At 47.4% G+C, this 10668-nt stretch overlaps 1 non-coding gene across 1 annotated transcript; it reads left to right on the top strand.

The window, feature by feature from the left end:
• The first annotated feature begins 797 nt into the window (after nt 1-797).
• LOC119943159 lies at nt 798-900 on the top strand. Its single transcript, XR_005455633.1, has one exon. It is a non-coding gene; the product is annotated as a U6 spliceosomal RNA (small nuclear RNA).
• Nucleotides 901-10668: the final 9768 nt, after the last annotated feature.

Raw genomic sequence — 10668 nt, 5'->3', positions numbered from 1 at the left:
TGTCCCCCTTGGGATTTGGAGTCTAAGTCAGAGGAGGGGAAGAACAGGTATTGAATTCCCATATTGCAGGTGAGGTAACTGCGACACAGCAAAATGACTCGTCCGAGGGCACACAGCAGACAAGTGGCAGAGCCGGGATTAGAATCCAGGTCCTTCTGACTCCCAGGGCCGTGCTCTATCCACTAGGCTACACTTCTTTTCATTCATTCATTCATTCATTCATTCATTCATTCATATTTCTTGAGTGCTTACTGTGTGCAGAGCACTGTACTAAGCGCTTGGGAGGTACAAGTTGGCAACATATAGAGATGGTCCCTACCCAACAGCAGGCTCATAGTCTAGAAGACTTCTTCCCCTAGTCTGTGAGCCCTTTGTGGAATGAAGTGGAGTCTAGTTTGATTGTATCTACCCCATGAACCAAGCACTTAGCAAATATTATTATTACTGCTATCTAGCAATAGTGCCAGGTAGAACCATGCCTGTCCTGAATTACCCTTTCTCTTGTCTTTCCCTTCTTCCTGCACCATCCTCTGTCATCCCTTCCCTCTTTTGAGCACGCTATGGACAGGGACTGTGTCTGTTGTTCATTCATTCATTCAATCATATTTATTGAGTGCTTACTGTGTGCAGAGCACTGTACTAAGCGCTTGGGAAGTACAAGTTAGCGCTTGGGAAGTACAAAGTACAAGTTGTTGTAGTGTACACTTCCAAGTACTTTGCACACAGTAAGTGTTCAATAAATACAATTGAATGAATGGCCTCAGTCCCCAACTGGAAGTACCCAGTGGCCACTAGAAGCACTTCGGCAGCACGTATACTAAAATTGGAATGATTCAGATAAGATTAGCGTGACCCCCGCACAAGGATGACACACAAATTTGTGAAACATTGCTTATTTTTCAAGTTTAAGAAGCAGCATGGCATCAAGGATTGAGCGAGGGCCAAGGAGTCAGAAGGTCATGGGCTCTAATCCCAGCTGAGCCACTTGTTTGCTGTGTGACCTTGAATGAGTTACTTCATTTCTCTGTGCCTCAGTTCCTTCATCTGTAAAATGGAGATTGAAGCAGTGAGCCACTTGTGGGACAGGGACTCTGCCTGGCCCGATTTGCTTGTATTCATTCAATCGTATTTAGGACTCCGAGTCCCAAGAGGGACAGGGACAGTGTTCGATCTGTTTTCGTGTATTCACCCCAGCACTTAGTACAGTGCCTGGCACACAGTAAGCACTTAACAAACACCATTATTATTACTAAGTAGGCAGAAGGTGGGCACCTGCCTGAAGGGAGCTCGGGCCCTGTGCCACCTGACCTCAAGAACCCCCGGGATCAGTCAGGAGGCTATATGGATCTAGATGGATGGGTGCGGAATGAAAGAGCCTCCTTCGGGCCTCTAGAGGAGACACCCATGGTGGGTCTGGGAGCCCCCCATTCATTGGTTGGGAGCCCCCCAAAGGCTAAGGACCGTGTCTGCCCCTCCTTCGGGTACCGCTTCCCAGCGCTCAGTACAGTGCTCAGCCCCTGTGACTGTGACTGCTCTGACAAGCAAAAACTCCTCACTCTTGGCTTCAAGGCTGTCCATCACCTCGCCCCCTCCTACCTCGTCTCCCTTCTCTCCTTCTCCAGCCCAGCCCGCGCCCTGTGCTCCTCTGCCGCTAACCTCCTCACTGTACCTCATTTTTGCCTGTCCCGCCGTCAACCCCCGGCCCATGTCCTCCCCTGGCCTGGAATGCCCTCCCTCCGCACATCCACCAAGCTAGCTCTCTTCCTCCCTTCAAAGCCCTACCGAGAGCTCACCTCCTCCAGGAGGTCTTCCCAGATTGAGCCCCCTTTTTCTCTCCTCCTCCCCATCCCCCCACCCTACCTGCTTCCCCTCCCCACAGCACCTGTATATATGCTTGTAGAGATTTATTACTCTATTTATTTTACTTGTACATATTTACTATTCTATTTATTTTGTTAATGCTGTGCATCTAGCTTTAATTCTATTTGTTTTGACGACTGGACACCTGTCCATGTTTTGCTTTGTTGTCTGTCTCCCCCTTCTAGACTGTGAGCCCGTTGTTGGGTAGGGACCGCCCCTATATGTTGCCAATTTGTACTTCCCAAGCACTTGGTACAGTGCTCTGCACACAGTAAGTGCTCAATAAATACGATTGAATGAAAGAATGAATGAATGACTGCTGCTGTTGCTCTGCGGATAGGCTATGGGCTCTGTCCTGGTTTCACTGAGGTAGTCTGGTGGTATCCTGGGCCCCCGCTTCCAGTTCCAGAGTCCTAATCTGCTGAGACGGTGCTAACTGGCCAGAGCCTTCCCCGTACTAAAACTTTATAGCTTCTGAGCACCTGGTCGGATGGCTGCCAGAGGCTCTTTTTTCAAAATTTACAATGCACTTTTCTCCCGCAAACATCATGCTGAAATTTCTGGTTCATTCATTCGATTGTGTTGAGTGCTTACTATGTGCAAAACACTGTACTAAGCACTTGGGAAAGCACAATAGAACAGTAAATGGACACATTCCCAGCCGACAATAAACTTGATTTCATTCAACCGTTTTTATTGAGTGCTTACTGTGTGCAGAGCACTGTACTAAACGCTTGGGAAGTACAAATCGGCAACATATAGAGACGGTCCCTACCCAACAAAGATTTGGGCACCGGGGTACCCTGGAGAGGCTCAGAGATGACTGGCCAGACCAGGGTGCTGGATGAAAGGTTGCCCAGGTAGCTCCTGGGTAGCCCAGGAACTTGGATAACCCCAGGAGAGAGATTGGGGGGATGCCCAATCATGAAGGATGGACAAGTTCAGGAGTCACTGACCTCATTTCTCCCTGCCCTGGAGGCTTGATCCTTGTGCAGCATGAGCTAGTGGAAAGAGCCAGAGGCTGGAAGGCAGGAGACCCACCACTGGCCTGCTTTGTGACCTTAGTCAGGTCACTGCATCTCTCTGGGCCTCAGCAACCACTGCAAAATGGGGATAAGATTACCTCTTCTTTCTGCCTCCCAGACTCTGAGTGCCAAATGATAGGGACTGTATCCGATCTGATTATCTTGATACCATCACCGACATCTCCCTGCCTAGGCCTCTTCTGCCTGGGCTAATGATAATATGAAGGAAAATTGAACAGGTCTGAGGCTGACCAGTAGATATGGGATGTAGCGGTGGGAACGGCCAGAGGGAGCTGTCCCACAAATGCTTAGAGATGAAGAGGCAAGAATAAAAATTGTGGTATTTGTTAAGCCCTCACCATGTGTCAGGCACTGTACTAAGCACTGGGGTTGGTAAAAGATACTCAGGTTGGGCACAGTCCCTGTCCTACTTGGGTTTATGGTCTTAATCCTCATTTTCCAGATGAGGAAACAGAGGCCCAGAGAAGTGAAGCAACTTGTCCAAGGTCCCACAGCAGACAAGTGATGGAGCAGGGATGAGAACCAGGTAGGTCCTTTGACTTCAGGGCCTGTGTGCCATCCACTAGGCTATGCTGCTTCTCAGGAAGCTTTTGAGAGATTGCCTGGTTAATCAATCAATCAATCAATCGTATTTATTGAACTCTTACTGTGTGCAGAGCACTGTACTAAGCTCTTGGGAAGTACAAGTTGGCAACATATAGAGACAGTCCCTACCCAATGGTTAGTGGGGGTGCTTCTGTTAGCTTCTCTTTCTGGCAGACTCAGACTCAGAATCAGTCAAGCAATCAGCGGTATTTAATGAACAGTTCACAGTCCCTCTGTCATACGGGGCTCACAGGCTAAGTAGGAAGGAGACCAGCTATTGAATTCCCATTTTACAGATGAGGAAACGGAGGCCCAGAGAAGTGCAGTGGCTTGCCCGAGGTCACACAGCCGAGAAGAAGCAGAGCCAGGATGAGAATCCTGGTCCTTTGCCTCCCAGTCCCAGGCTCTTTCCACGAGGCTACGCTGCTGCCACTGCTCCATCCTACCCAGTGATCTGTCTCTGACAATGGCAGCAGGAAGCTGATGTTTTCTACATCCACTCTCAGCCCTTAAGTATTTATTTATTCACAAATTTATTTGTACTTGGGGGCAGGGAATCTGTCCTGCCCATCCGTTGAACTTTCCCGAGCGTTACTATGACTGCTGCTGCTTGCTACTTGTACTACGATAACCGGAAATACTGTAGTATGTGATTTACTCAGCCATGTCAGCATGATGTAGTGGATAGAGCACAGGCCTGTTCGCGGCTCTGCAACTTGTCTGCTGTGTGAACCTGTTTAAGTCACTTCACTTCTCTGGGCCTCAGTTACCTCATCTGAAAAATGAGGATTGAGACCGTGAGCCCCAAGTGGGACAAAGACTGTGTTCAACCTGATTTACTTGTATCCACCTCAGCTTTTAGTACAGTGCCTGGCCCATAGTAAGCGTTTAACAAATATCATAATTATTAAATATGAACTATCTGCCTTATTTTCTTGTTCCTTCCTCATTCTTCCTATTGCTCCCAATATTTTTGAATAGATTTCTGCCGGACCATCTCTCTCATTAGATTGTCAGCTCCTTGAGGACAGACCTCACTGATGTATAGCAGTGGCAGTGCTTCTGTTAACCAGCCAGTGGGTCAATTGTATTTATCGAGTGCTTACTGTGTGTAGAGCACTGTACTAAGTGCTTTGAAGAGGACAATATAGCACTTATAACAGACACCACAGTAAGCTTACAGTCTAGAGCAATTGGACTGTAGTATTTAGTAAATAGTAATCAGTAGTATTTATCAGTCAGTAGTATTTATCGAGTGTCTACTGTGTGGAAGGCACTGTACTAAGTGCTAGAGAAGAGTCCACTCTAGTTAGTAGACACTCTCTTGTGTGTCTACTAAGAGAAGCAGCCTGGTTTAGTGGAAAGAGCCCGGGCTTGGGAGTCAGAGGTCCTGGGTTCTAATCCCAGCTCTGCCACTTGTCAGCTGTGTGACTTTAGGCAACTCACTTAAAATCTCTGTGCCTCAGTTAGCTCATCTGTAAAATGGGGATTAAGACTGTGAGCCCCACATGGGACAACCTGATAACCTTGTATCTACCCCAGCGCATAGAACAGTGCTTGCCACATAGTAAGCGCTTAACAAATGCCATCATTGTTATTATTGTCCCTCAGAGAGCTTACAGCACTGTACTAAGTGCTTGTGAGAAGCTAAAAGGCTTAGTAGACATGACTGTTGTTATATTGTACTCTCCCAAGTGCTTAGTACAGTGCTTTGCACACAGCAAGCCCTCAATAAATACAACTGGATAAGTGAAATGAATAAATCCCTGCCTTCAGTGATCTTAGAGTCTAGCAGGAGAGGCAGACATTAGACTATATGGCAACAGAGTGAAAAGAGTCAATCGTGTTTCATGAGCGCAGATCCCTGTACTAGGTACTTGGGAGAGTACGTTGTAACAGGGTTGGTAGACATGTTCCCTGTCCACATTGAGCTTACAGTCTAGAAATGAATCCAAGTGCTACTGGGAGGGATGGAAGCCAGTGAATCCCCAAACGCTTAGGTGATGTAAAACTGGTGAGAGGGAGAAAATAAAATGGAAAGATGTAAGACCAATGAGGAAAGACTTCCTGGAGGAGATATGGTTTCAGGCGGGCTTTGAAGGTGGGGAGAGCGGTGGTCAGCTGGATGTGAGAGGGGAGGGACTCCCAGGCTGGGGAGAGGGCCCGAGCAAGAGGTAGGTAGCAAGAGGGAGGAGGGTGAGCGAAAGTGTGTAGGCTATTTCACAGGGATATGCAGTGAAACGTGAGGTGCCAAGCACCCAGTGTCTGCCATCACCTCGTTCCCTCCTACCTCATCTCCCTTCTCTCCTTCTCCAGTCCAGCTTGTACGCTCTGCTACTCTGCTGTCGCTAACCTCCTCACTGTACCTCATTCTCGCCTGTCCCGCCATCCACCCCCGGGCCACATCCTCCCCCTGGCCTGGAATGCCCTCCCTCCGCACATCCGCCCAAGCTAGCTCTCTTCCTCCCTTCAAAGCCCTACTGAGAGCTCACCTCCTCCAGGAGGCCTTCCCAGACTGAGCCCCCTTTTTCCTCCCCTCCTCCCCATCCCCCCGCCCTACCTCCTTCCCCTCCCCGCAGCACTTGTATATATATTTGTACAGATTTATTCTCTATTTATTTTACTTGTACATATTTACTGTTCTATTTATTTTGTTAATGAAGTGCATATAGCTTTAATTCTATTTGTTCTGTCGATTTTGACACCCGTCTACATGTTTTGTTTTGTTGTCTGTCTCCCCCTTCTAGACTGTGAGCCCGTTGTTAGGTAGTGACCATCTCTATATGTTGCCGACTTTTTACTTGCCAAGCGCTTAGTACAGTGCTGTGCACACAGTAAGCACTCAATAAATATGATTGAATGAATAAATGAATGAATCAATGCCCCCTAGGTGATGAAAGGGGGAAGTGATGGGTGTCTTCCTGCCCGTGGACTTCTCTGTCTCTCAGAGGGCTCCCACCACTGGCTTGCCAAGCCCAGTCTGGAAACGGGGTGGGCCGGGGTGGGGAACGGAGGGTGGTCCCCAGGTTTCGAAAGCCGGCGCTACAGGGCCGGAATGCCCGCAGGTCAGTGGAAGGGAGCGGAAGATGGAGAATCCCTCCTGCCAATTATCTGAACAATTAAACACACACAGAGCCAGTCAACAGACATCTCACCATCCGCTCCCTCCCCCATTTCAGTGTCAGATGATCATGGCTGGAGGGGGGGGGGGCTGGGGGGTGGCGAATGGGATGGGGGGAGAGACAGGATTCCGCCTCAGGGGGAGGAGGGGTGGTTCAGAGAACTGGGAGATGACCCCAGGTAGAGTTTTACATGGCAAGTTGTGATGTCAAGTGTATATTTGTGTGTGTGTACGTGACTGTGTGTTGTGCACGTTTGTGTGTGTGTGTGAGAGAGAGAGAATTCTACCCAAGACTTAGGAAAACCCGACTTGAAGAATTTTGAGGTGCTTTATTGAGGCTCATTTTCCTGTTCTGTAATTCCTTGGCGAGAAGAAACAACTATGCTAGAGGGGGGGAACATACCTGAAGAGCTATTTTTCTTATCAAAAGGCCAATACCTCTTCAGCTGCCAGTCTCAGCTTGCTCATGGAAGGTATCTTTTCAAGTCAGAGGCGATCTCTAACCTTTATGTAACACGAAGTGTGTGTGTGTGGGGGGGGGGGACAGGGGGAGGGGGCCGCTTTTGCCTCCATCAGGACAAAAGTGTAATATTTTAACCTGTGCAAAATGTTAATAAAGGCCAAATTAGTCTTTAATGGGGACTAAAGCACCCTCTTCAAGATAATCTGGGGAGTAGCCATGATTCATCCTCATTACACAGAGAGAATTTCATTGATAAGATTTTTTTTTCCCCTCATGGGAGGATTAGGTTTTTACTGCAGCTTTGATTGAGCAGTGTAACTACAGTGGGGTAACTAGCCGATGGGTGGCCAAGGGAGGAGCAGCTGAATCTATTACAACTAAGAGGGATTAATACTCAAATCATCATCATCAATCGTATTTATTGAGCGCTTACTGTGTGCAGAGCACTGTACTAAGCACTTGGGAAGTACAAGTTAGCAACATATAGAGACGGTCCCTACCCAACAGCGGGCTCACAGTCTAGAAGGGGGAGAGTGTACTGTCTAGAGGGGGAGTACTCTAGAGGGGGAGATACTGAAGTATCACCTTCACTGATACTTGTAATATTTGTGGATCACTTTGAAGCAGCATGGAATAGTGGATACAGCACAGTCCTGGGAGTCAGAAGGTTATGGGTTCTAATCCCCACCCCCCCCCAGCCCACCCACTGTTTGTCTGTTGTGTGACCTTGGGTAAGTCACTTAACTTCTCTGGGCCTCAGTTACCTCATCCGTAGAGTGGGGATGGATACTGTGAGTCCCATGTGGGACAAGGGACTGTGTATCCACTCCAGCGCTTAGTACAGTATCTGACACATAGCCAGTGCTTAAACAAATGCCATCATTATTATTATCATTATTATTGCACACCAAGCATTGTGCTAAGCACTGGGATGGGGAACACAATCGGATTAGGCACAGTCCCTGCCTCACGCAGGACTCACGATCTAAGCAGGAGGGAGAAAGGGAATTTCCAAGCCTCTTGGAGAAGATATGATTTAGGAGGGCTTATTATTATTACTATTATAGTATTTGTGAAATGCTGACAGTGCCAAGTGCTATGCTCAGCCATGTAGTAGATTCAAAATAATCAGATTGAATACAGTCCCTTTCCCTCAGGGGGTTCACAGGGAAAAATCAGTCAGTCAATCAAGGATAATTTATTGAGTGATTCCAGTGTGCAGAGCCCTGTACTAAGCACTTGGGAGAGTACAATAGAACAGAGTTGAAAGACTGGAAGACAAAAGGGAGGGGGAATAGATATTTTATCCTCATTTTTAGATGAGGAAATTGAGGCACAGAGAATTTGAGTGACTTGCCATAGGCACCCAGTAGACAAATGGTGGCACTGGAGCAAGGTCCCAGGTGTCCTGATTCCCAGCTCCAAGCTCTTTTTTTTTAAAAAAATGGTATTTGTTAAGCATTTACTGTGTACCATGCACTCTTCTAAGCATTGAGGTGGATGGTAATACAAAGTAATCAGGTTGGACACAGTTCATGTCCCACATGGGGTTAACAGTTGTAAACCCCATTTTACAGATGAGGTAACTGAGGCGCAGATAAGTTTGTGATGATAATAATAATAATAATAATAATCATTATTATGGTGCTTGTTAAATGCTTACTATGTGCCAAGCACTGTTCTAAGCACTGGGGTGGGAACAAGTTGATCAGGTTGGACACAGTCCCTGTCCCTCATGGGGCTTAAACTTTTAATCCCCTGTTTATGGATGAGGTAAGTGAGGTCTAGAGGAGTGAAGTGACTTGATTATGGTCACACAGCAGACAAGTGGCAGAGTAGGAGCTAGATCCCTAGAGAACCAGCGTGGCTTAGTGTAAAGAGCCAGGGCATGGGAGTCAGAGGTTATGGTTTCTGATGGCAGCTCCGCCACTTAATTTTTCTGTGCCTCAGTTACCTCCTCTGTGAAACGGGGATTAAGACTGTGAGCCCCCCGTGAGACAACCTGATTACCTTGTGTCTACCCCAGCACTTAGAACAGTGCTTGGCACATAGTAAGCGCTTAACAAATACCATCATCATTATTACTATTATTAACCCAAGTCCTGAGTCTCAGGCCTGGGCTCTAGCCACTAAGCTCCTTCCACTCTTGATATATTTGTCCTACTGATGATGACGTTCACCTTCCAGTGCATGTGTGATCGAAAAGGTCAATGAGAGAGCTCACTACATACCATTGATTGCTTGACTCTTCTTTCACTGTGAGGCCCTTGTGGGAAAGGGACTGTATTCAATCTCATTATTTTGAATCTACTTCATGGTTTAGCATAGCGCTTGGCACTAAATCAGCATTTCATAAGTGCTATAATAATCCCCTCTAGACTGTAATCTCGTCCTCTAGACTGTAAACTCACTTTGGGCAGGGAATGTGTCTGTTTATTGTTTTATTGCACTCTTCCAAATGCTTAATACAGTGCTTTCCCCACAGTAAATGCTCAATACGCACGATTGAATGAATGAATGAATGAACTAGAGCTAATCATATCTCCTTCAAGAATGGACACCCAGAAGGTAGTCTTTTGTTGGGTTGGTTGTGGCTCCCAGTTAGAGAAGCAGCATGGCCTAGTGGAAAGAGCCCGGGCCTGAGAGTCAGAGGACCTGAGTTCTAATCCCGCCTCGGCCAATTACTTGCTGTATGACCTTGGGAGAATGGCTTCACTTCTCTGTGCCTCAGTTTCCTCAACTTTAAAATGGGGATTCAATACCTGTTCTCCTTCCCACTTGACAGTGAACTTCCAAGCAAGACAGGGACTGTGCTGACCTAGTTAATCTGTACCTACCCCAATGCTTAGAAAAGCGATTGACACATAGTAAGAGCTTAATACCCCTCTCAGGGTTGCACCTGAACGGTTTCCAGTACACTACAAGTCTCCACTATGGGAGGGAGAGTCAAGCAGAGGCCTGTCCATTCCATTCCTAGCTTGGCTAGTGGCTAGCAAGAGGCAGGCAATCTGCTACAAGTCAAAACCCACCTGTGCTGGGCAGCGGTGGCATGGGAGAGAATCAAGGGTGGAGACTCGAGTTTACGGCACAGAGGGTGGCAATGGTAAACCCCTTCGGGATTTTTAGTAAGAAAACTCTATGGATAAACTACCAGGGCGATTACAGATGGAGTTGGGGCCTTCTGGGAGAGATGTGTCCATGGCGACGCTATGGGTCGGAGACGACTTGATGGCATAATAATAATAATAGTAATAATGATGGTATTTGTTAAGCGCTTACTATGTGCAAATCACTGTTCTAAATGCTGGGGAGGTTGCAAGGTGGTCAGGTTGTCCCAAGGGGGCACTCACAGTTTTAATCCCCATTTTACAGATGAGCCAACTGAGGCACGGAGAAGTTAAATGACTTGCCCAAAGTCACACAGCTGACAGTTGGTGGAGCTGGGATTTGAACCCATGACCTCTGACACCAAAGCCCTTGCTCTTGATGCTGAACCACGCTGCTTCTCCATAAGACAAGACGGTTACGTAATTTCGGCTCTCCATTACAGCAGCTGTTTGGGTACAAGCAGCAGTGTGGCCTAGTGGAAAGAG

This window comes from Tachyglossus aculeatus, chromosome 21 (genome assembly GCF_015852505.1).
Source record: "Tachyglossus aculeatus isolate mTacAcu1 chromosome 21, mTacAcu1.pri, whole genome shotgun sequence".
Lineage (NCBI taxonomy): Eukaryota > Metazoa > Chordata > Mammalia > Monotremata > Tachyglossidae > Tachyglossus > Tachyglossus aculeatus.
Note: the sequence above shows the minus strand (reverse complement) of the source record. Positions and strands in the feature narration are given on the sequence as shown.